We start from the raw sequence: 27,196 nt of genomic DNA on the forward strand, positions 1-27,196 counted from the left end.
GAAAATCTATGGGGTATGTGAAGAGGTAAATGCGATATGCCAGACCCAACAATGCAGAAGAGCTGAAGGCCACTATCAGAGCAACCTGGGCTCTCATAACACCTGAGCAGTGCCACAGACTGATCGACTCCATGCCACACCGCATTGCTGCAGCAACTCAGGCAAAAGGAGCCCCAACCAAGTATTGAGTGCTGTACATGCTGCTCATACTTTTATACAGTTATAATCATCAAAATTAAAAGAAAGACTTGAAAAATATCTGTCTGTGTGGAAAGAATGTATACATTATACAAGTTTCACTTCTTAAATGGAATTAGTGAAATAAAACAACTTTTTGAAGATATTCTAATTATATGACCAGCACCTGTAGATTGATGTATGTTTTTCTCCGTTCACAAAAGCACTGCATGTGCGTGATGTGACCATGTGAACACTCAGGTTCAGTTGTTAATGCAGTTTTTTTTTGTTGTTGTTGCTTGTATAAAATTAATACTTGGAAAACCAATGTAGGTATTTTAAATGGATCACAGTGTAGAGAATTAAGCTCAAAAGGAAAATTTATATAAATAATTACAATTAATTACGATTAACTACAATTATTTATATTAGTCGCCAGTAGTAACTGTAGCGGGATTAACTCGCCATCGACTATCCATTCGTCCAGCGAACATTCAGGGTAACTTCATATCAATTTCATATTGGCCACAGAAAAATAACATTCTTACAGTATTAATGCATTAGAGCATGTAGCTTAATCGTAAATCATAAAGGGACATTAATTTGCAAGGCAGAATCAGAGACTCATGTAATTCATGCACAAGAGTTTTATTAACGAAGGACTAACATATAACTAGTCTAAACGAACACGTACACATGCAAATCACACATACATGGTACCTAGGAAGGGCGAGAGGTGATGGCTAGAAACAGACAAGGAAAGGGGTATGAGGCTGAGTTGACCATCTGAAAGAACCATCAGTTTCTAACTCAAAGCACAGTATACGATAGCTTACACAAAACCTCTGTTTAGTAGAAGGAATGATACTTGCATTTGACTTAGCTGTTAAACAAGAGTCTCGTGAAGCCTCTGAAGTAGTTCTGGATGGTTCTATTAGATGGCCGAAGCTGCAATCAAGATTTTTCAGAAGAGACAGGTGGAACTGTGGAGCATGGTTCGAATGGTTGTGGCATTTTATATTCGGATTAAAGTACGAACACACATGGCATTCTATGAGGAGAAGGCGTATACCAAAGTGTGCATCATTAAATGCATTAGTTTGATAGGAGACACATAGTTATAGGAGGGGTTACATTGACTAGTACTTCACACATTAAGCATGCATAATATTTTTTTTTAAAAAGTCAAGAGACATTATACAAGACATTTATAGTATGGTGGTGACAAAATGACCTAAAGGATATGTGTGTTCATTCAAATAAGTTTTTCTTTGAATTAGGGACAAGTCCATTTCTATGGGCATAAAGTCTTTCCTATAGGAAAGGAGTAGGAAGAGTGTTTCTGTCTGCATTCCTTTGGGTCGTAAAACTGTGATCAGATGGCTGCCCTGGCAACTGAGCTCCTTTTGGATGTTAGTTGCTTTCAGGGGTTGTTTCCAGAATTCCAACATACAGTATAGCTGGCTTGTTGGTTTTAAAAATTATTTGTTATAGGTAACAAATAGCCACTTGTCTGATTGGTTCAAACACTACAACAGCCACATAATAACTTCACCTGTTTATGTATATTGCTAAATAAATAAATAATAAATTGTAAGTCATGAGTTTTAAGTATGCCTATAAAATTAAATAATAGTCTATATAATACAGTTTTGTTTCAAGCCTATGTATTTTGGACAATAGGTTAAATTATTAACGGAAACAGCTATGCAACAAGTGCTTTTTTTTAGGGATATCGTCATCCCGCACACATTTTTTTATTGGTAAAAAGCCAGTTGGATGGAGACAGCAAATTTCAGTTTTTGTATGCATATTCTCTTTGTCGATCACAAAACATTGCAAAAAACTGGATGGAAACTTGCCTATTGGGCGACAAAGTTGTTGTCAGCTTAGTGTTAGCAGTAGTGTGTGACCCACTGTTGTGGATCATTTACATTGTGTCACGTAGTGTGAACAGCACAGTGTTTCGCCGATTAAGTCGTAGGTATGCCTCAACTGTGAGAGACAAAACCTAAAAAAATTATTTACCTAAAATCTAATTTTATGATTTTTAAATAATTAATTTCCATTTTATAGCATGAAATAAGTATTTGATAACCTACCAACCAGCAAGAATTCTGGCTCTCACAAAACCTGATTGTTTGTCTTTAAGAAGCCCTCCTATCCTCCACTCATTACCTGTACTAATTGCACCTGTTGAACTTGTTACCTGTATAAAAGACACCTGTCCACTCACTCAGTCAGACTCCAACCTCTCCACTATGGGCAAGACCAAAGAGCTGTCTAAGGACACTAGGGACAATCAATGATCCTGAGAAAGGTGAGAGATCTCCCTAGAACTAAATGGTAGGACCTGGTCAATGACCTGAAGACAGCTGGGACCACCGTGTCAACATTTACCATTAGTAACACACTCCACGGTCATGGATTAAAATCCTGCAGCGCACGCAAGATCCCGCTGCTCAAGACAGCACATGTCCAAGCCTGTCTGAAGTTTGCCAAAGACCATTTGGATGATCCAGAGGAGGCATGGGAGAAGGTCATGTGGTCAGATGAGACCAAAATAGAACTTTTGGTAAAACATCCACTCGGCGTGTTTGGAGGAAGAAGGATAAGTACAATCCCAAGAAAACCACCCCAAACGTGAAGCATGGGGGTGCTTTTCTGCAAAGGGGACAGGACGACCGCACTGTATTGAGGGAAGGATGGATGGGGCCATGTATCACAAGATTTTGGGCAACAACCTCCTTCCCTCAGTAAGAGCCTGTTGTCCAGCTACAGTCCCAAAACCTGAAAGATCTGGAGAAGTCCTTTATGGAGGAGGGGGCCAAAATCCCTGCTGCAGTGTGTGCAAACCTGGTCAAGAACTACAGAAAACATCTGACCTCTGTAATTGTAAACCAAATACTAAGTTCTATTTTTCTAGTTTGTCAAAGACTTGTTTCATGCAATAAAATGGTAATTAATTATTTAAAAATCATACAATGTGACTGGATTTTTTTTTTGTTGATATTCTGTCTCTCACAGTTGAGGTGTACCTACGATGAAAATCACAGATTTCACCATTCTTTGTAAGTGAGAAAACTTGAAAAATTGGCAGTTTATTAAATACTTATTTGCCCCACTGTACTTGTTAAAATTCATGCCAGACTTGTTAGCCCACCTTTTCTTGGCAAAAGTGGACAGTTCAGTAAGAAGGAACTTGTACGTACACACAACATAACTCACTTGAGAATTTATATTTAACATTTGTCAACGTTTCAGTCAATAATTTCAGCCTTTAAAATTATTTTTGCTATTTCAGTCAAAAAAATTACCTTTTTTATTCTGGTGCCATTTTATACTGCAGAACTATTTGAAACTATTTACGTACAAAAAACAGAAATACGGTCTGGTACATACAAGTATATACATATAAAATTGCTCCTTCTAAACTTGTCAGTGTCTTTCCAGAATGCGTTTGCAAATGATCTTTCAGGTTTCTCTGATATGTGAAACTTATGTTGCTGAAGGTCTGTGAAGCCTCATGTGAGCGGTAAGGTTTCCTTTAAGTGCGAAACTCTTTCCACATGAAAAGCAGGTAAAAGGTTTTTCTTCGCTGTGAACTGTCATGTGAGCCCGAAGGTTTCCTCTAAATCTGAAAGTCTTTCCACAGTAAGGGCAGATATAATCCTTCTCTCCAGTATGAATTCTCATGTGTAGATTTAGGTTTGTCTTGTTTGAGGAAGTCTTTCCACAGTGACTGCACATGAACGGCTTCTCTCCAGTGTGAGATGTTACATGATTTTTAAGGTGATCACTGTCTGAGAAACTCATTCCACACTGATGGCATATAAAACTGAGAGAGGGAGCTCTTGAGTGAACCACCAAGTGCTTTTTAAGGGTTCCCTTATGACTGAACTTCTTTTCACACTGATCACATGCATATGGCTTCTCACCAGTGTGAATGTTCATGTGATACTCAAGGTTTGGTTTGGTTGTAAAACCTATTCCACAAAGTTTACAAAAGTACGGCTTCTCTCCAGTGTGAGTTCTCATGTGCCTGTTAATGCTTCCTTGTTGACTGAAATGTTTTCCACACAGAGGGCATGTGTAGGGCTTTTCACCTGTGTGGACATTTATGTGGCTTTTGAGGGCTGCTTTTTTAGTGAAAGATTTTCCACACTCTTGACAGGTGAAAGGCTTCTCTCCAGTGTGAATCCTCATGTGGACTTTAAGATTTCCATGTTCACTGAAATGTTTTCCACACTGTTGGCAGGAGAAAGGCTTTTCTCCAGTGTGAATCCTCAAGTGGACTATAAGGTTTCCATGTTGACTGAAACTCTTTCCACAATACTGGCAGGTGAAATGAGTTTTACTTGAAGTATTTTCTGTCTGAGGGCAACTAATTGATTCAGTTATAAAATACTGATCTTCATCTTGTATTTCATCTAGTACTTCACTCTCCATTCTGGGCACCACCAGTTCTAAAAAGAGACAAATACAAGTTAACCCCTGTTTAAAAGCAACAGTAGAACAGAGTGCAACAATGGCCCAAATCTGCCATTTATTCTGGAGAGTCACAGTCCTGCAGAGTTTAGCTCCAACACACCTCTAATAAGCTAACCTTGAAGACCATGATTCAGGTGTGTTCAGTTAGAATTGGAGTTAAACTCTGCAGAGCTGAGCTTGACACCCCAGTTTACATTTATAGAAAGTCTTGGATATGTGAAAACATCAAAATGTGTTCTACTGGGGATGTTTGAAGTTTATTCCACTTCAAATTTGTATGCAATTACCTCCATATTGTGGACTCAGATGTACATTATTCAGGGTTTCTGCAGATATGAACAAGTGAAATTTAAGACTTTTTAAGACCTTTTTAATACCACCTTATATGAAATTTAAGACCGAACCTGTAATGGAAATAGATATTATATTACATGCATGCATGTAATATTTAATGTGTTTAATGTAAAAAGTAAACACAATTTCATGGCTGTCATAAATTAAATTTATTACTACGATATACAGTGAACTTTTCATATCAGCAGATACTATTCCACACAAAATATCCCCATAAAAGTACCACTAGAAATATCTGATGTAAAAAAAAAATTCTGAAGCAATATTTTCATCAGTGCTCTATTAGCTTTTACATCTTAAATCTGCATATTTGATTTACCTTTATAAAGGCCTTTTTTTTTTTACTTTTGAAATGTATGCATTACCTTTGAAATTTATTTTATGAATTTATCAATAAATTCTAAATGGCTGTTAGCAGTGAGATTACACAATTTACACTGCAAAATTAAAAGTGAGATTAATGTTTTAAATACATTTATTGATTTATAAATATATGAATTAGAAATGTTGGGTGTGGAGGCATACTTTTAAACACACTAAACTACCAGCAGGTGGCGGTAAGTCACTTCATGAGCGAGTTATTTCAACTGATTCGAGCAAAACGCTAAATTATAGCAAAACGTTGCTAGGAGAATGCTTCTGCTAATGTTGCAATATAATATGTAAGTAACTACTTGACTAACTACTTTTTTATTGAGCTAAAATTAATGTAACATTTGTAATTGTGAGAATTTTCAGCAAAAAGCTCACTTGGTATATTACTGAACCATATCATGTTATAAATAAACTATACATTTTAAATGTTTACCTCAGTGTGTTTCTTTAGAGTGCTGTTACATTCATTTGTTTTAAAGTATGTCACAAATAGACCAGAAATACACTATCCATTATCAATTTCTGTTTACGTTGAATGTATTAAAATATAAATCTTTCTTGCCTTTCGATGCTTCGCTAGTTGTTTTTGTAACTTCAGTTTTAATCAGGCAGTTTGTTCGGTCGGGCAAGTAAAAAAAAAAAAAAACATTTCAAAAGTATTTCGAAGGCTGGCGGTCAGCTAGCTCGACCTATATATCTTATTATTATTGATAACATTATACACAGAAAAAGGTCGTTTGACCTGTATTCTGCTACTGCGATTCTGAAGACGCAGTAACTTCCACAGAGGGAGAAAACTGGCCTTAGCCAAGCCCTATATTCAGTTTTTTTCAAGCTAAGTGTCGCTAAACTTGCACTTCCTCATAGCTAAAAAGTTAAATCCATTTTACTTCTGCGGTACAATCCGAGAGAGACTCGCGCCAATAACAGAAAGCTGATTGGCTATTGCATGCTGGTCTCATTTGTAGTTTAAATACAGCAAATTATATTTGGAATAGTGAAATAAAGAACTACAACACCACGGAAACAACAAAAAGAGAATTTAAATGAGCATTAGAGGTAGCGTTACATGGACATCGGAAAAATAAGACCTGTGTAAAATTATTTAAGACCTAGAACAGCGAATTTAAGACTTTTTAAGGCCTAAAATTTTGATTTTTAAATTTTAGACTTTTTAAGACTTTTTAAGACCCCGCGGAAACCCTGATTATTGTTCACCTTACGAGACTACAGTTTTAATTCCTCATTGAAAACATGGAATCAAGTTTTTTTTTTTTTTTTAATGCATCCTTGGGATTTTGGGGAAAACTTCTGTAATACTTAACTAAGATTAATAGTTTTAAGTATGCAAACCACATTTGGGCACCGTGAAAATCACAATTGTGAGAGATTAGAGAAATGCACATTTCATAAGAATGACTGCACTTTCATAAGAGCACAAACAGGGCATAAATAAAAAGGAATAGCTCACTTTCAGAACAAAAATTTACAGATAATGTACTCACCCATTTGTCATCCAAGATGTTCATGTCCTTCTTTCTTCAGTCGTAAGGAAATTATGTTTTTTGAGTAAACCATTCATGATTTATATGGTTTGAACTTCTAAAATGCAGCTTCAAAGGGCTCTAAATGATCGCAGCCGAGGAAGGATGGGTCTTATTTAGCAAACAATGTTATTTTCTAAAAAAAAAAAAAAAATTTACAATTTTTTACTTTTTAACCTCAAATGTCTTGTCTAGCTCAGCAAGACAATCATTTGAGATTAAAAAGTATATAAGTTGTAAATGTTTTCAGAAAATAACTGATCGTTTCGCTAGATAATAAACTTCTTCCTCGGCTGGGATCATTAAAAGCCCTTTGACGCCACATTTAAACTGCATTTTGGAAGTTCAAACTTGGGGGCACCATAGAAGTCCACTATATGGAGAGAAATCCTGAAATTATTATCTCAAAAAACATTTCTTTACGACTAAAGAAAGTAAGACATGAACATCTTGGATGACAAAGGGGTGGGTACATTATCTGTACATTTTTGTTCAGAAAGTGAACTACTCCTTTTAATCAGAGAGCTAAAATCAAGGTAAAAAATGGTCTTTTTGATGCAGTTTCAATGCAGAAGTCTAACAGCTCAGCACCCATATTCATAAAACATTTTCTCTTACCACTTAGAGTACTCCTAAATATCAGTAAGTTTTTAGCTGAGAGTTTTCTCTTAAAACCTATTCACAAAGCTGCTGAGACAAACTTTATTAAGGAACAGAGATAAGTCTTAAGCTAAGAATAAGGGCGGGGGTTGACCTTGTTGCAATGGATGATGTCAGCATACTTATTAACTATGCACACAGTGATTGGCTGATAGGGAAGGGGTCTGTCAGAGATTTACTCATAGAAATACTGTAGAGCGTCATATTATGTTGCCATATTTAAATAAAGGGTTAAAAAATGTTGTCTTTGATGTTGCATTTGGTCAGTTGTGCAGTTGTGAATTGGTCTTAGTGACTTCTTAGTGAGTCCTTGTCACTACTCCTAACAGATTTAGGAACTAGTTTTAGCACTAAACGCTTTGTAAAATACTCTTAAACCAAAAATGTAGGAGTTCTAAATTTAGGATAAATTTGTTTTTAACATTGTTTTTAAGGTTTTCTCCTAAATCGGTTAATTAATTATGAGCTACTTCTAGCCTTAAGATGTTTTGTGAATATGGGCCCTGACAACTAAATGTAGCTACAAATGATGTTGAAATCATACCTTCGAAAAAGTAAGTAGAGAAAGCAGGAGGACAGCAAACAAGATTACAAAAAAATACACTTGCCAACAGCAACCGAACTGAGAAAATGCACAGGCCAAAATATTGCTTACCAGCCATAAAATATTTGGATTTTAAAATATATTGTAATTGTGACTTTTTTTGTCTGTGCATTCATAAAAATCCCAAAATGCTCCAAAACCCCTTTTTCTGTTTTATTGTCAACAACATAACATACAGTATCTCACAAAAGTAAGTACACCTTTTACATTTCAGCAACCATTTTAGTATATCTTCTCAAGGGACAATACTATAGAAATGAAACTTGGATATATTTTAGAGTAGTCAGTGTCCAGCTTGTATAGCAGTATAGATTTACTGTCCTCTAAAAATACAGCCATTATTGCCAAAATAGCTGGCAACAAAAGTGAGCACACCCTAAGTGATAACAGCAGTATGTTGTTTAGCCATGTAAAGCCACATGTCCTATTCATTATGTTTATGTTTTTGTCTGCTTGACTGTTCTGTGCATCAAGTGCAGAACCTGGCTTCAAAAAAACAAAAAAAAAAAAAAAAAAAAAATGATGCATGAGTGCTGCCAGCTTTGCTTTAAAGGTTGCAGAGGTAAAAGGTCAGTTTGTCAGTGCTCACACCATACGCTGCACAGTGCTAAAAGTCAGTTTGCACAGGCGTTATCCCAGATGGAAGCCTCTTCTGAAGCTGGCTCATATGAAAGCCCGCAAACAGTTTGCTGAAGACAACCTGTCCATGAGCATGAATTACTGGAAGCATGTTCTGTGGTCTGATGAGACTATAAGGTCAACTCAGATGGTGTCCAGCATGTGTGGTGATGCCCTGGTTAAGAGTACCAAGAAAACTGTGTCATCATGGTCTGGGGCTGCATGAGTGTTGCTGGTTCTGGGGAGCTGCAGTTCATCGAGGGAAACATGGATTCCATTATGAACTGTACATTCTGAAGCAGAACATGATGCCTTCCCTCCAGAAACCAGGCAGATCGGCAGTTTTACAACATGGTAACGATCCCAATCACACCACCAAAATGATAGCCGCCTTGCTGAGGAAGCTGAAGGTGAATGAGTGGCTAAGTTTGTCTCCAGACCTGAACCCTGTGGGGTATCCTCAGGTGGAAGGTAGAGAAGCACCATGTGTCTAATGTACTGCAGCTATGTGATGCCATTATATGGAAGAGGATCCCAGCAACAACCAGTGCAGCTCTGGTCAATTCCATGCCTAGCAGGATTAAGGCAGTGCTGGATAACAATGGTGCTTAATAAAATATTGACACTTTTGGACAGTTTTGACAAGTTCACTTAGGGTGTACTCACTTTTGTTGCCAGCTGTTTTGACAATAATGGCTGTATGTTGAATTATTTTCATAGGACAGTAAATCTATACTGCTATACAAGCTGCACACTGACTATAAAATATATCCAAGTTAAATTTATATAGTATTATCCCTTCAGACAATATAGTAAATTTGTGTGAGGGGTGTACTCAGTTTGTGGGATACTCTATAGCAGTTGTTCTCAAACTGGGTGACGTGAGGTGACGAAAGGGGGTTCGCGAACAAAATGCTGAGCTTTGCAATTCATTTAGTTCTACCCCAATTTAAAGTAACATTAAAACAGAGCATGTATTTCTGACAAGCAAAATGCAGCTTTTATGCTAAAACAGGAAAATGGGAGTGCAGTAAACAATCAAAGACATCAAATTACCTCATCTCTTGCAGTCAAAACTGACTGTATCCATTCCAGCAGTGTGCGTATGATAGGATGCCTGATAAGTATGCTACTTTAGCAAACAGCGCTGCATGTACTTAAGTGTCTTTTATGTATATTTGTAGCACTTAAAAGCAAAGAAAAAATATTGACACAGTCTGTACAAAGATTGATACAGAAACAACACTTTTCATGTTTAAAATATGAGTACTGATATGAGTACTTACTGAATGAATGAAAGACGCTTTACTTATTAAGACCACTTACTGCCACCTACTGGCGATTTTAGTTATTTATTGCCAGCCTAGGCTGGTTGACTTTTAGCTTGTCAGCAGGCTGGTTTTAGAGGGATTTTGGCCATTTTTCCTGGCTGGTCTTAAATGGTCAGGCTGGGAAACCAGCTACGACCAGCATAGGCATGTTAGTATGTTTTTTTTTTTTTTTGTATACGTTGCCCTGGACTAATACAATGTATTTTTGGCCATTGCTACAAATATAACTGTGCTACTTAAGACTGGTTTCGTGGTCCAGGGTCACATATTAATAATACACTTAATAGAATATTAAGAATATGACATAAAAGATTTATAAAAGGTAAAAATTCATGTGTTAATCAATATAAAGGGGGAAATTATATCCCTTAATTATTGAGGGGTACTTAAAAGAATGTGAAATGCCCCACGGGGTACACCACTGTAAAAAGTTTGAGAACCTACTATACAGAAATTGATTAATCAATAAAATAAAGCACGGCATAGAATTCACCATATAAATTGATTCATAAAGTTATGAACAACATTCAGTAAAGAGCAGTGCTGATAAAGGCTGGCAGGAGACTTTATATATATCAGCTTCATGATATGACTGATTTAGATGTTACATAGAAAGATCGACAGCTCAACGCATTAAAGGAAAGGAATATTCGTGTTTTCATAACCACTGACCAAAAAAAAAAAAAACTAAAAAGAATCCATTTTTGATGTATTTTGCGAATAGGGAGGATTGGGTTCACTCACAGCATCATGTACGAGCTAGTCTAGTCTAGTTAATAAAATGTTATTAGTAAGAATTTTGAGCTTCTGAGCTTCACCTCAAAAAAGTACAAAATATAGCAGCATGTATTGCTTTTTTTTAACAATCAAACTAAGAAATTAATCAAATAGTTCTCTGCTGCACATTAGTATGTGTCTGGTCATTTGATCTCAACATATTTTTGTCCACATGAAGCTCCATTTTCAAATAAAACCACCGTAATAATGACACTCTTTATTATAAAAATATTATTAACGAGAATAAAAACAAACCTGTTTCTTCCTCGTCATCTTGTTTCACAATGAATACTTCTTCAATCTTTATGTCTTCATCCTCCTCTTTAATAAGCGCCATCTTTATAACAGTGCGTCACGTGGATCTCAGTTGCTTCAGCAGGAGTTTTTCTGTCTGTTTGGACAATCAGTCATAATTAAGATCAGAACATTTAACAGAAATTAATGCAAACTAAATCTGGGTGCATCTCAGTCAGAGTATAATAGTTAAAGGAGTAGTTTTTTAGTTTTTGAAAGGAAATTTAACGGCGACAGTAAACATTCATTATTTAACCATGTCAAAGGATTATTTCACCACCCTGAAAGAAGGAGATATATTGAGAAACTAAATTTTATTGGTCAATGTCAGTGCACCTTTTCCTTACCTTCCTTTGTTGGGGAAATGATCCAGCTGAATTGCCCAACATGAAATACCCTGACATCTACAACTATTTGTGTTTTTTAGGTCAGGAGCTTATAAAAACGTAGTTTGTGTTTTTTAGCTTGTTTACGGTACACCTCGTCTCATAGCAGCTTTTACACCTTGTTCTGTTTTTTGTTAGAAGTCAGAAATGACAAGGAGCCCGCTTCCCGCAATACAAAGTCAATGGAGAGCATTAGAATGATGGTGGTTTTCCAGAATAAGGGGAACCAGATAAAAACAGCTACTTCCATCTAAAACCAGCGTAGGCTGGTTTTAGCAGTTTTTTTCAGCAGGGTAATCGTTTCAGAAAATTTACAAATTTAGATGATATTACAGATAATTTTAATTTTGCGCATTTGCACTCATTTTGCCAGCACAGGTCCCATAAGACGTCATTAACCCTTCTGTGACCTTATGGACATTTTTGTCCATTTCAGTTTTGTTTTTTTGTTATAAGTGTGCCTGTGTTAATGCCATTTGCATACATTTCGGCTCAGGTGTTTATTTTTATTGAAATTTTAATACTTAACCATCATTTCCTTCAAAAAAAAAAAAAAATTTTACTCTCTGTACAATACTCACACTCAGGACCTTAAGGACAAAAATGTCCACATTGAAACCCATTTAAAGTGCAATTTTTTAACCCAGGGCCATTTGACTATAAAATGATGCTAATGCTAATAGGCATTCATTCTATCTGCAAGGCTTCACATTTAGAATTTAGAATCTAATAAGCAAAGAAAAAATTCTGCTCAGCATTTAGTACATGGAAGTTATGCAAACAAACCAGCATTTAAAGAGATACAATTCGGAAAACGAATGAATATTTGGTATCTATGGATAGAATGGATGTTGGTTAAAAAATAGACATAAGTGAATGTGGAAAAGAATATTAATAAATCATATTTTTATGACAGTTTTTGGACATGGACAGTTTTGTCCATTTTGCACCTATGTGTAATTTTTTTTTGAACTCACAAGGGTTAAATGTGAAGAAATACCCAATTGTAGCAGTTTTTAATAACGTACTGAACGCAATGCCTCAGAAAATCCCATCTGCCTGTTTAACGTTACATGACAGTCGCATTGGCACATATCCCGGAACTTCCTGATTCCTATACAAATGTCCACCCTGCTTTCTTCACAAAAAAGAAGCCATCTCCTCCAAAGGGCAATGTCACATATGCATCTCTGCCAACTCTCCTCCTGACAAATGAATATGAATGGCTGCAGAAGGTTAGCCTAACACAAGATGTAGATGATGAGGTTAACATCACTTGGTCAGCTCACCATGCAGAGAAGAAGCGAGGTCTTGCATTTGATGTGAGCATTACCTCACTCTTCCCCCTTCTTCGCGATGAGGCCCATTCTATTGCCACAGTGAGGCATACCATCAACAAAGTCAGGGATGCTATTGCACACCTCAACCCTGGTCAGGTCCCTGTGATAACTGCAGACCAGCCTATTTATTCTATTGCCAAACAAGTCCAGTGGCACTGGCCTGACCTGTATGGTGAGGACAAATTTGTTGTAATGTTTGGCGGTCTCCACATAGAGATGGCTGCATTCAGATCACTTGGGACCCTGCTTCAGAGTAGTGGGTGGACAGGTGCTCTTGTGGAGGCTGTGGTGGCCTCTTCAGGAACAGCTGACTCCTTTCTTTCTGCCTCAAGTGTCACAAGAACACGCCACATGCACCAAGTTACAGCATTCTGTCTGTACATGCTCCGAAAGGAAGCATATGAGTACCATTGTGCAGAACAGAATGATGGAGCGCTGAATTTCAATGACTGGTGTGAGAAGTGCAGGAAGGAGAGTCCTCAGTTTCAATTCTGGGAGCTTGTGTTGTCAATGGAATTGGTGATTTTCTCGCTGGTCAGGTCTTTCAGAGAGGCTAACTTCAACTTGTATTGTCAAGCACTGTCTGCTCTAATCCCCTTGTTCTTTGCAAACAACAATGTGAACTATGCTCGATGGCTCCCCATTCACCTCAGAGACATGGTTTCTTTGGAGCAAACTCACCCTCAGATTTTCAATGAATTTCAGCTGGGAAAGTTTGTGGTCCACAAGACTCACAGGGAGTTCTCAGGCATAGCCATTGACCAAGCTCACGAGCAGGCTAATGCAGTTGTTAAAGGTGATGGTGGTGCCATTGGAGTTACTAAGGATCCATCTGCACTGAGGCGGTGGATGGTATCTGGACCAGAAGTTAGCCAGTTAGTCAACCAGTATGAGTTGGCATCTGAGGTCAATGAAGCAACTGAAGATATCAGGCATCATGAGCAGACTCGTCAGTCTCAGAAGTCCTTCACTGACAAGGTCCAGAGGTTGTTTGCTGTGATGAAGGATCTGGGTAATCCTTTTCAGGAAGAGTCCAAAGATCTGCTCACATTGGACACAAAAAACATTGCACATCCCAGTGCTGCTGAGCTTGTAAGAACTCACTTGGAGAAAGGTCAAGTTGCCTTCAGAGACTTTTTCAATGGTCTGGGTGATGAGACTTCCTTCTATAGGCCGATTAAAAAGAACAAAGTTGACTTCTTTCGCCAAGAAGCAGCTTCAGCTTGCAGTGACATGAAGAAGCAGGTACTCAAAGATGACTGTCGCCTGTTCTCACAGCTCTTTATATCCTGCCAATCACGAGAGTGTGACCTGCTTGAGTTCTTTAAGCATGAGAATCAGTCTTTCCCTGCAGCACTGAGCGACACAGGGAAACTCTACTACGGCCAGAAGTCTCAGCTTGCAAACATTTTGGAAGCTACCATTTCTCCTCCTGACAAACAACCAGAATGTGGTGCTATTATCATTGATGGTTCCTCTCTTGTGTATTCATTGTCTCCAAAGACATCAAAGACCTTTGAGGAATATGCTGTCCAAGATGTAGTTCCAAAGATCCAGGCATACTCATCAAAGTATGAGCGAACAGACATAATTTTTGATGTCTACTGGACTTCAAGCCTGAAGGCTGAAACAAGGTCAAACAGAGGTAAGGGAGGTCGACGTAGAGTGACCGACAAAACCAAACTACCGCCCAACTGGAAAAGCTTCTTGCGAGACAATGAAAACAAGACTGAACTCTTTGGGTTCCTAGCAGAGAAGATAGTGACCTTGTGTCCTGACAATGTCGTAGTTGTGACCAAAGGAGAGCAGGCTCTTTCAAACAAACCCATCAGCCTTGAAGGTTTAAGTCCTTGCAACCACGAAGAAGCTGACTCCAGAATCTTCACACATGCTCTTCATGCAGCCAAGCAACAGATAAAGTCTGTGTTGATTAAGGCATGCGACACAGATATTCTTGTGGTTGCAGTCAATGTTTTTGCGACTCTTCAGGATGCAGGCTTGGAAAAGATCTGGATAGAATTTGGCCAGGGTCAGTCCATTAGGTGGTTGCCAATTTATGATATGGTGGTGAATCTTGGCCCAGAGAAATCCAGTGGTATGCTGTTCTTCCATGCCTTCACTGGCTGCGATGTTGTGTCAGCTTTCCGTGGTAAAAGCAAGAAAAGTGCATGGCAAGCATGGGAGGTTTGCCCTGAAGTTAGTCCTGTCTTCAAAAAGCTCAGCCAATACCCACCTATCATAGAAGATGCAGACCTCAACATCCTTGAGAAGTTTGTCATCACCATGTATGACAAGCAAAGTACTACATGCAAGGTTGATGAGGCAAGACTGGACTTGTTTGCTCGGAAGCAAAGGTCTTATGATGCCTTTCCACCAACAAGCGCATCCCTCGTTCAGCATGTGAAACGGTCTGCTTTCCAAGCTGCCTGCATATGGGGCCAAGCAACAGTGTGCAAAATGCAAACTGAAAGTCCTGCCAACTGGGGCTGGCAAAAAGATGGTCAGATCTGGCAAGTTCTCTGGACAACCCTTCCACCCATTGCTCAGACTTGTGAGCAGTTGACAAAATGTGGCTGCAAGACTGAATGCCAAGGACGATGCAAATGCTATCGCTTTGGCCTGAAGTGCACACAGTTGTGTGCCTGTGCATGTGAGGGCTAAGAAAATAGAACAACCAAGTTTAAGTTGAATGTTTGAGTTGGATATTTGTATTATTATTTTTTAAGTTATGTTGATTCAAGTTCTGGATCGTAAAACATGCAGCCTATGCTTTGACACCTTTTCTGTGTTTTTATACCGTTATCTAAAAATTAAAAAAATAAAAATAAAAATAGCCTATACAAAAAAAAAATAAAAAAAAATGGGGGAGACAAAGACAGCCTCTACGTGGCCTCCCCTACAAGTAGCTTACAGGTCTAAAAGCTTTAAGTGAAACTAATGTCTTTGTTTGTGAGTGTTTTTTTCATTTAATTCGCATTGTATCATCATAATATTCAATAATTTTGATTGTCTAAATGCAGAGTTGTATTTCTCATGTGCAAAAACACATATTTCAATGTATAAACCATCAGAATAGGACTATTCAATCAAAATATAGTTCAAACGCTGTTTCAAACCACTTCGAATGGCGGCCATCTTGAAAAATGGTGGCCACTTTGTTTGTTCAAGTGGGCAACGTACTTTTATGAGATAGTAGGTCCAAAAGCACTTGTGTACCAAATTTGGCGCTTGTACCACAAAGTGAACGATTTTTCATTAATGTGCTCCACTAATTACATCAGAGCAAGTTTGACCACATGCACACAACTGTTTGATATGAAAAATGTTACTCAATCCTAGCAGTGAACATTAACCTTTAAATATTAAATGAGTCAATTCTTTAAATGCTGTTTTTGCCTTTTGAAATGGCCTTTTCAAAAAAGAAAGCTGCAGGAGGGCAAACAAAGTAGAAAAACACCTGCCAAAGACAAATGAATTGAGAAAATGTACAGGAAAGTTTATAGGATAGTCCAGCTTTGAGAATGAAAACCAACCTGTTTGTGTCTCAGTATCTTTGACTCTTAATGTTTCTTCAATCCTCATGTCTTCACTCTCCTCTTTAATAAACGCCATCTTTATAACAATTACTCCACCTGGAGGATTTTTTTTTCCTGTGATGGGAAACTTTGTCCTGTTTAAGATGAGAATAATTAAGAAATAAAAAAGAGAGAAGAAAAATAACAAATTAAATCTGAGCACATGTCAATCAGCCCTCGTTTATTAGTCAGTGCACAGACACTTAAAACACTGGAAACTTTAACTTATCATCCAGTTTTGATCAACTTTTAATAGCATATTACATTTAATCCATTACACATTTTTAAATTTGCTTTTGCATTTTAATTTTTTCATCACAACAAAAACAAAAAAGAAACATTCGCAATAATTGCAATTCTAAAAGTTGTCGTTACACATTGCTAGTGAACTGATGTTCATGATAAACTGCTGCAAGATACAGGAAGCCAAATGAGACGCACTTTTCCTGTTACTAATGTGTGGACGAGCTTTATCCGCACAAAACCTTATTTACAATCACTACATAAAGCAAATAAATGATAAAAATAATGATCGCATTTATTTAACACTTTGAATGATTAAAAGCACCTTTCTTCAGCCGAATAACAGGAGCGTAGCGCAGCCTTGTGACGTCTTCTTCTTCTTCTGAAGCGTTTATGGCGGTTGGCAAACCAACTTTACCGCCACCAACTGGACTGGAGTGTGGAACAAGAGATTGGCAGACAAACTACATATTTAAAAAAAAAAACGTTATATTCTCTTAAAAAAATCCGTCTCTTTCAGGAATGTGATAAACTGTACATATATTTTCTTAAGTGATGCTCCAAGTATATTTTCCAATTGAAATTTGACTTTATATTTTTTACATGCATCTCTTAATAATGTCCTTTCATTTCCATATGCATGACATTCCACTATCACATGCTGTACAGATTCAAGTTGATTACAATGTATACATAATCCATTTGTATGTTTACCTATTATATGAAGTGTTTTATTGACCGTTTCTTCCCTTTGGTTTCTACCCAAATCTCTTCCCCCTCCAACTATCCTTTGAATGTTATACAGATGTCTTCCTGTGTCATTAATATCCCAATATTCCTGCCATTTCCTTTGTGTATGAACTTTAATTATTGCTTTAATTCAGCTTTACTTAATGCAATTTCCAAGTCTACTGTTAGTGATTTAAGAGACTGTTCTGCCAATACATCAACTTCTTAATTTCCTTTCAAACCAACATGTGCAGGAACCCAGACAAATGATACATTAAAACCTTTATTATGTAACCTATATATAGCTTGATATATTTTATTTAAAATAACAAGTCTGCATGATTTCCCAGATTGTATACTATTGAGAGCAGAGATGATCAGATGCAATTACTACATTGTTTTTATTTCTTTGCTCTATCCACTGTAAGCCTAACATTCCCAGCAAACATTTGGACGTGTAATGACCGTTGAAAAGACGTCCGTCCGACACGTCCCGTCATGGTTGAAAAATAGTTCCAAAATGGAAGTTGAACCGACGTCTTTTCTGGCCGTGAATTCCACGTCTCTTCAGCGTGTCCCTGGACGTCAGAATTAGTCTTCTTCTGGATGTTTATATGGTGTTTATGCATAAGTGTAGGCATATAAGCCTGCATATAAAATAATCATACACTAATTGTGTTAAATCGTAAACAGGCGATTTTGACGTTTACACATCTAAACTTGACAAAGGTTCTAAAAAGGGCCAAAATCGGCCCAGTCATACCGAAACGTCTAGATAGAACACGTTATAATCACGTGTAGATCAAACACATTACTTTACTTATACATTTAAGTACTTAATATAATTAACTGCATCTGAATATAAGGTTAAGGTTTGATGCATGCAATTATGCATAATTTATAGTTATTACAGTAACTACATGTCACAAGGTCACTGTAAAATAAAGTGTTATATTATTAACATTTTAGTAGTTCATTACAAATGATCAAAGATAACGGGATGAACTAAAGTCAATTTATTTATCACATTTATTTTATGGTTTTAATACAAATTCACCTGGGAAACAGGAAAAATTAACATGTTCATCACAAAACAAATTCATTTTCATAACTAAATTTAAGGAATTGAGCTGTCACAAATATCTCCCACATCTTTTTCACCCGAAAACTTAGTTTTTATAACCCCCACCCCCCGCTCTTCCTGGAGCATGTTTTAGATGTTCAGCCATAGCGCCATCAATTTCCGATTCCGTTGAATTGGGGTTCCACCTCTTCACAGCATCTAAGGAAAGAGAATATTACATTAATAGTAATAAACAAAATAAAAAGTAGGAAAAAATGACATTCAATTATTTTAAAGAGGTTTTTATGGTCCTATAACTAAATTAAAAGAATAAAACGAACAAGAATTTGCACCCATTTCATGAATGAAAAGTTAAAAAAATATATTAAAAGTGTGCTAGATGAGTAAAAAAAAATAAAAAATACAGCATATGCCCCAAATTACCTTGAATTAAATGATACAAAGGTGAGGCTTTAAATGGCCTTTTTTCAAGCTGGCCACCACCCCTCAATTTGAACTTGGCCATTAAAGCATTGGACATCACTCTGTGAAAAAAAAAAAAAAAAAGATTACTTAACCTTAGAAAAAATATCCAAATAAGGTCAATAAATCACAATTAATAGTATAGTGCTGCGTAGCAGTTGCATGCAATGTTAAAACAAACTTTCAAAACTACTCATCGCTCGTGAAACAAGTGCTTTGGTGACAAGTAATGAATGTCATTCATGGTTTACACTGAAATCATGTTTTGATTTCTTGTTTTCAGTCTGGCTGACTGTCTGAGCCAGTACGGACTTATTAAAACTTCAGAAAAAGTGATGCGTGACAGATTAAATTCAAGTAATATAAATGGCTAGGTTAATTATGGTTGGTTATCATTATGGTTATGCCGCAACACAAAAGTCAACAATTCAAGAAAAATACCTGTTCATTACTTTGTTCACACAGTCTCTTATTGTAGACCCACCGATTCTGGACAGTTGCTGGACCTAAATGTGATAATTGAAATAACACACACACACACACACACACACACACACACACACACAAATACATATATACATATTTATGTCATAATTTACGCAGATCAACCGATTATCAACATCTTGAATTTTATCTTCAAAGATTTTTAGGTCACTCTCAGATTCCATTTTTTTTATAGTTGCTGTAGATTGCTGTAGATCCTACACCTCCATAGATCCTGAGATATAAAAGAGTCATCTGTAAGAAACATTAGTTGCAATGTAACTGTAGTGTAGAAGAAAAAAATATTTAGAAGTAATAATGAAAAAGTGCATCAAACTGACTGAAGGCAAGGCAAGTTTATTTATATAGCACATTTCATACACAATGGTAATTCAAAGTGCTGTACATAAAAAGGAATTAAAATCACAATATCATAAAAATTTAAAATAATAATCACAACAATAAAAACAAAATTAAGAACATTTAAGATGATTTAAAAAAAAAAGAAAATGATTTCAAATTAATTAGCACAGTAAAATGATTATACATAAAATAATGCAATCTGTTCGGACGTAGCACAGTGCTCATTCAATAAATGCACAACTGAACAGGTGAGTTTTGAGTCTGCATTTAAATGTGGCTAATGTATGAGCACATCTGATCTCTTCTGGAAGCTGATTCCAACTGCGGGCGGCATAATAGCTAAAAGCGGATTCCCCTTGTTTTGTGTGAACCCTTGATATTACTAACTGACTCGATCCTAGTGATCTGAGTTGTCTGTTAGGTTTATATTCAGTGAGCATATCTGCAATGTATGTAGGTCCTAGGCCATTGAGTGCTTTATAAACAAGTAAAAGTACTTTAAAATCTATCCTAAACATAACTGGAAGCCAGTGTAAGGACCTGAGGACCGGTGTAATATGCTCTGATTTTTTGGTTCTAGTCAGAATCCTGGCAGCAGTGTTCTGTATGAGCTGCAGCTGTCTAATGGTCTTCTTGGGAAGGCCAGTGAGGAGACCATTACAATAGTCTACCCTGCTGGTGAGAAAGGCATGAACAAGTTTCTCCAAATCTTGACGGGAAACAAAACATCTAATTCTTGCAATGTTTTTGAGATGGTAGTATGCTGATTTAGTTACTGCTTTGACATGGCTACTGAAACTGAGGTCTGACTCCAGAATCACACCCAGATTCTTGACTTGATTTTTTGTTTTTTGACCCCTAGTGTCAAGATACGCATTTACCTTACAGGGTTTCCGCGGGGTCTTAAAAAGTCTTAAAAAGTCTAAAATTTAAAAATCTAAATTTTAGGCCTTAAAAAGTCTTAAATTCGCTGTTCTAGGTCTTAAATAATTTTATACAGGTCTTATTTTTCCGATGTCCATGTAAAGCTACCTCTAAAGCTCATTTAAATTCTCTTTTTGTTGTTTCCGTGGTGTTGTAGTTCTTTATTTCACTATTCCAAATATAATTTGCTGTTTTTAAACTACAAATGAGACCAACATGCAATAGCCAATCAGCTTTCTGTTATTGGCGCGAGTCTCTCTCGGATTGTACCGCAGAAGTAAAATGGATTTAACTTTTTAGCTTTGGGGAAGTGCAAGTTTAGCGATACTTAGCTTGAAAAAACTGAATATAGGGCTTGGCTAAGGCCAGTTGCTAACAACTGTAGATTTTTCCCCTCCCTCTGTGGAAGTTACTGCGTCTTCAGACAGAATCGCAGTAGCAGAATACAGGTCAAACTACCCTTTTCTGTATATAATGTTCTCAATAATAATAATTAATATAGGTCGAGCTAGCTGACCGCCAACCTTCGAGATACTTTTAAAATGTTTTTTTTACTTGCCCGACCGAACAAACCGCCTGATTAAAACTGAAGTGACAAAAACAACTAGTGAAGCATCCAAAGGCAAGAAAGATTCATATTTTAATACATTCAATGTAAACAGAAATTGATAATGGATATGTGTGTATTTCTGGTCTAATTGTGACATACTTTAAAACAAATGAATGTAACAGCATTCTAAAGAAACACACTGAGGTAAAAATTTTAAATGTATAGTTTATTTATAACATGATATAGTTCAGTAATATACCAAGTGAGCTTTTTGCTGAAAATTCTCACAATTACAAATGTTACATTAATTTTAGCTCAATAAAAAAGTAGTTAGTCAAGTAGTTACTTACATATTAGACAATATGCAACATTAGCAGAAGCATTCTCCTAGCAACGTTTTGCTATGATTCAGCGTTTTGCTCGAATCAGTTGAAATAACTCGCTCATGAAGTGACTTACCGCCACCTGCTGGTAGTTTAGTGTGTTTAAAAGTATGCCTCCACACCCAACATTTCTAATTCATATATTTATAAATCAATAAATGTATTTAAAACATTAATCTCACTTTTAATTTTGCAGTGTAAATTGTGTAATCTCACTGCTAACAGCCATTTAGAATTTATTGATAAATTCATAAAATAAATTTCAAAGGTAATGCATACATTTCAAAAGTAAAAAAAAAAAGGCCTTTATAAAGGTAAATCAAATATGCAGATTTAAGATGTAAAAGCTAATAGAGCACTGATGAAAATATTGCTTCAGAATTTTTTTTTACATCAGATATTTCTAGTGGTACTTTTATGGGGATATTTTGTGTGGAATAGTGTCTGCTGATATGAAAAGTTCACTGTATATCGTAGTAATAAATTTAATTTATGACAGCCATGAAATTGTGTTTACTTTTTACATTAAACACATTAAATATTACATGCATGCATGTAATATAATATCTATTTCCATTACAGGTTTCGGTCTTAAATTTCATATAAGGTGGTATTAAAAAGGTCTTAAAAAGTCTTAAATTTCACTTGTTCATATCTGCAGAAACCCTGCCTTATGAACTTCATCTTTGTTTCCAAATGCTATGACTTCCGTTTTCTCCCTGTTTAACTGTAAAAAGTTTTGGCACATCCAACTGTTAATTTCATCAATGCATTGGCAGAGAGAGTCAATGGGGCTGTAGTCATTTGGCGATAAGGCTAGGTAAATCTGGGTATCATCTGCATAGCTGTGATATGCTATGATACACCAGTGTGTGTGAGCGCACTTGTGTTCATAAGGTTCCTCCATGTAAATGTTTAATAGGGTGTGGGGAACCATAGCCCCGTCCCGCAAGGCATGAAGCAGACATGGAGGAGACCCGGGCCCCAAACATCCGGAGGCCCCCCAGGGCATGGGATTTTCCTCATCTTCCTAGGAGTTTAAGGCCTCCCAGGCACAGAAGCATAGGCTCTGGGACTTATCAACCAGAAGATGTCAAGGTGATGAGACACGGCACTAAAAGAACTGAGAAAAGCCTGGAGAACTGAGCCTTTATCTCCTATGGGGGTCACAGTCAGGAGATAAAGTTAAGTGGGAGGCCAGGGTAATTGATAATTGGGAGGCTAGAGAGCCAATGGTGACTTTTGCTTTTGGAGGGAAAGTTTACGACTCTTTTGTAAGCATGGTATTTGCATATGTACTGGGATTGGTTGTTCATGTAAAAAATTCAACGAGACCAAACATTTTGTGTGGTTATACTACATAGTGATTTATTATAACACATGCATTAAAACATTACACAATACAAAATAAATTAACAGTAATAACACACAATGATCTAAAGATATGTGTGTTTGTTCACAGAAAGGTTTTTCTAAGAATTAATGAAAGCAGTCAGTTCCTACGGCAGTATGTGTCCTTTTTTTAGAGTATTAGTTGGGGAAAATTCTCTCTGCATACTTTTGAGTGGTAAAGATTATGGCAGAGGAGTCCTGGATGCCATAGTAAGACCATTTGTAGACATCATGGCAGCCAGTGTTGTGGATTGGGTGAAGGGGGTGTGTGTTCAATTGTTAATCTAAGGAAAAATTGATTATTTGGTGGATCTAATGAACTGTGCGTCTGATTGGTCCAGACCCTACATTGTTTTTTCCGAGCAACACAAAGGCAACAAAGAATGTCGGTTTGAAGAGTAATTTACGACAGAATCAGATGTGGCTCAACCAATCAGAATCAAGGACCAAAACTGTTTTATACATTTTGGTTGAAATTCTTTCCGCACTGAGGGGATCTGTCAGCCTTCACTTTTGTGAATTTTAATGTGCCTGTTAAGATTTTCTTTTAGAGTGAAACTCTTTCCACATTGTTGGCAGATAAAAAGGCTCTCTCTATTGTGGATCTTTGTCAAGGTTTCCTTGTTGACTGAAACTGTTTCCACATTGACTGCATGTGTAAGGCTTCTCTCCAGTGTGAATTCTCAGGTGGTCTCTAAGGTTTCCAGGATTAATGAAACTTCTTCCACACTAACGGCACATGAAAGACTTCTCTCTTGTGTGAATTTTCATGTGACTTTCAAGGTTTCCTTTGTGACTGAAACTCTTTCCACACTGTTGGCAGATGAAAGGCTTCTCTCCAGTGTGAATTTTCTTGTGGACTTTAAATTCTCCTTGTTCATTGAAACTCTTTCCACACTGTTGGCAGATGAAAGGCTTCTCTCTTGTGTGAATTTTAATGTGCTTTTTAAGGTTTCCTTTGTGACTGAAACTCTTTCCACAATGTTGGCAGATGAAAGGCTTCTCTCTTGTGTGAATTTTAATGTGATCTTTAAGGTTTCCTTTGTGACTGAAACTCTTTCCACACTGTTGGCAGATGAAAGATTTCTCTCCTGTGTGAATTCTCATGTGGACTTTAAGGTTTGAATTTTGAATGAAACTCTTTCCACACTGTTGGCAGATGAAAGGCTTCTCTCCAGTGTGAATTCTCATGTGGACTTTAAGGTTTCTATTTTCACTGAAACTTTTTCCACACTGTTGGCAGATGAAACGCCTCTCTCCGGTGTGAATTTTCATGTGGACTTTAAGGTTTCTATTTTCACTGAAACTTTTTCCACACTGTTGGCAGATGAAACGCCTCTCTCCGGTGTGAATTTTCATGTGGTCTTTAAGGGTTCCTTTTCGAGTGAAACTCTTTCCACACTGTTGGCAGATGAAACGCCTCTCTCCGGTGTGAATTTTCTTGTGGACTTTAAATTCTCCTTGTTCAGTGAAACTCTTTCCACACTGAAAACAAGTGAAAAAACTCCTAGTTCTTGTCTTTTGAGCTCTTTTTTGTGTAGAAGTATTTTCTGACTCTAAGGAACAAAATGATTTTTTTCCAGTAATGAAAACATGAAGATTTTCAAACTGATCTTTCTCTTCAGTTTCATTCAGTGCTGTTGGGCCTAAGGTGGAAAAACAAAGAAATAAAAGTTAACCCCAGTTTAATGCCACAAAGCAGGTTACACCAATAATGTAGATTTGTAATGCATGTATGCTAGATCTCATATCATGGTGTCCAAACCTGATCATAGTCTGGTGTCCTATAGCAGGGGTCCCCAACCTTTTATGTACCATGGACCGGTTTGATTCCCGTTTTTTTTTCCCGCTGGATTTTTAAAGATCCGGCATTAACACGTGACAGTGCGTGCTTTTATAGGAGACAGAGCAAGTGCGGGTTTATGTAGGAGATGTAATTGGAGGATGTGTTTTGGTCTACAAAAAGTGAAACTAAAAATAGCAGGCGTTGAGTTCACGTACCTCTGTAATTCGGCACAAATCAAAGTGTTTCCATATTCCCAATGTATTTGAATACTAAACTGTTATTTATAATGTAAACTAGGCTTTGTATTGTACGTTCGTATTTCGATGGGAAAAAAAAAATTCTCTTTTTTTGTTCCAAACTCTGTTCGTTATGGTAAAACCATGAAAAAGGCATATTTGGTGTAGTTTATTTAATCTAATTTGATTAAAATGATTTAGGTTTTTTTCTGCTGTTTTTGTATGCCTCATTTATTTATGTAAACGAACTAGTTCATGTAATTCGTTTGGAGTTCACTGTAATTTGTATTGTGATCGCTAACAACTTCCTTGTTATTTTTTCCTAATAATAATAATAATAATAATGCTAAAATAAGTAAAGATGCAGAAATTGAAAGCATTTCATTTGGCTATATAGTGTGATTAATTGTGTGTTTGTCACGAGTGGGCCATCGGCGATGGACGATGACATCGTCTATCGACCCAACCCTGTTGTGTATGGCTGTATGCATGCATTACTTGAAAAGAACAAGCTCCTGTTATGTATGAACAGTGAAGGTAACGAACTCTTAAACATGTGAAAAACGTGAACTTGAAGAAGTGAAAATTGAACAATATGAACTACGAACTATAAACATTGAACAACTTGAAGCTATCTTTCAAGTGTGAACAGGCTTAACAAAATATGGGAACTAAACGAATATTATCAGTGGGAGCCCTGTGCTTGTTTCCCTGCAACAAGAAGGTTCCATCTGGGTTGATGGAAGACAGTGACACCCTCAGTGTGTTTGAAATGTCCAGTCTATTGCGCCATTTTGTCTTAGTTGCAGTCATTGCCGAAAACCCAGACTCGCATAGGTACGTGGTGGGAAATGGTAGCAACGTTTTCAGCGCTTTTACGGCTATCTCGGGATATTCTGCTTTGGTTTTGATCCAAAACCCCGCCAGAGAGGTTTGTTCATACACACTCTTAAGACCACCGTCATTTGCAATTTCAATCAATTGATCTTCCTCCTGCGCTGACAAGTTAGGACTATTCGGGATATTGACAAATGGGTTGCGGACCCACTCACTCGTTTGCCGTGGATCTTTGGAGGATGGAAAGTAACGCTCAAACTCATTTGAAAGCGCAACAAGGTGATCGTGCACCAGCTGCGAGAGAAAGGGCCCTGCCGAAGTCTCTCCCAAAATCCCCACTACTGTTTGGAACATATCAAATACACCCCTGTCCACTCGTCGTCCCCACAAATCAAGCTTGGCTTTAAATGCAGCTAATCTATCTGCCAGTTTAAAGACAGTCGTCATTCTCCCCTGGAGTGACAGGTTGAGGTCATTTAGCAATCCGAATATGTCACACAGGTAAGCGAGTTTTGACACCCAGTCCTCATCACTAAAATGTGCAGCCAACGGTGACTTTTTTTCTGTAAGAAATCTCTGCAGCGGCTCTCGCAACTCAAACACTCTGGCCAGTGACCTGCCCCTTGACAGCCATCTGACCTCTGTGTGTAAGAGAAGGCGTTTGTGCTCTGCATCCATTTCTTCACAGAGCTGCTCAAATAAGCGAGAGTTGAGTGAGTGTGCTTTAATGTGGTTGATTATTTTAACTACATCATTTAATACCCCATTCAACTCCGGCGACAATTTTTGGCTAGCCAGCATTTCCCTGTGAATGACACACTGTGTGGGCTTGCAGTCAGGTGCAACCTCTCTAACCCTTGCAGTGAAACCGGACAGCCATCCGGTCATGGCTGCAGCCCCATCAGTGCATACGCCAATACAAAAAGACCAGTCTAATTTTCCAGACACATAACCATCCAAAGCCCGGAATAGTTCTGCAGCTGTGGTGTTCGTTGTAAGTGACAGCACACACAACAAATCCTCCTGAACATCCTCCTCAAATATGTACCGGACGAACACCAGCAGCAGTGCCTTATTTTCAACATCAGTTGACTCATCAACTTGGATAGCGTACCATGGTGACCCATTCACCCTCTCTAACAACTGTGCCTCAATATCCTCTGATATATCATCAATTCGTCTATGGACAGTGCTTGCA

At 37.3% G+C, this 27,196-nt stretch overlaps 1 pseudogene; it reads right to left on the reverse strand.

Moving 5' to 3' along the window:
• Positions 1-809: 809 nt before the first annotated feature.
• LOC141325988 (uncharacterized) overlaps positions 810-27,196 on the reverse strand; it is a 35,533-nt pseudogene continuing 9,146 nt past the window's right edge.

Source organism: Garra rufa, chromosome 2, assembly GCF_049309525.1.
Source record: "Garra rufa chromosome 2, GarRuf1.0, whole genome shotgun sequence".
Lineage (NCBI taxonomy): Eukaryota > Metazoa > Chordata > Actinopteri > Cypriniformes > Cyprinidae > Garra > Garra rufa.